Source organism: Pinus tabuliformis, chromosome Q (genome assembly GCF_031772625.1).
Source record: "Pinus tabuliformis cultivar Carrire ecotype Pingquan chromosome Q, CPIR1, whole genome shotgun sequence".
NCBI lineage: Eukaryota > Viridiplantae > Streptophyta > Pinopsida > Pinales > Pinaceae > Pinus > Pinus tabuliformis.
In genome coordinates, this window is record NC_142296.1 from 806,163,610 (window position 1) to 806,163,817 (window position 208).

The window sequence follows — 208 nt, forward strand, 5'->3', positions numbered from 1 at the left end:
CCAATGGGGAGGAGGTTTTCTACTATAGTCATCGATGGTGGGGGCTATATGGAAGAAGGATTTCGAGGTGGAACACTTCGACCTCCCTCCTTTGCGTGGAGGTGGTCGTAGGGGAAAATTATTCATCGTCTGGTCGGTAAAGCTTTGGGAAATCTCCTAGGTTGCTTGTACGTAGGGTGCGTGGGGTGCGGAGCTACCCGATCCCTCC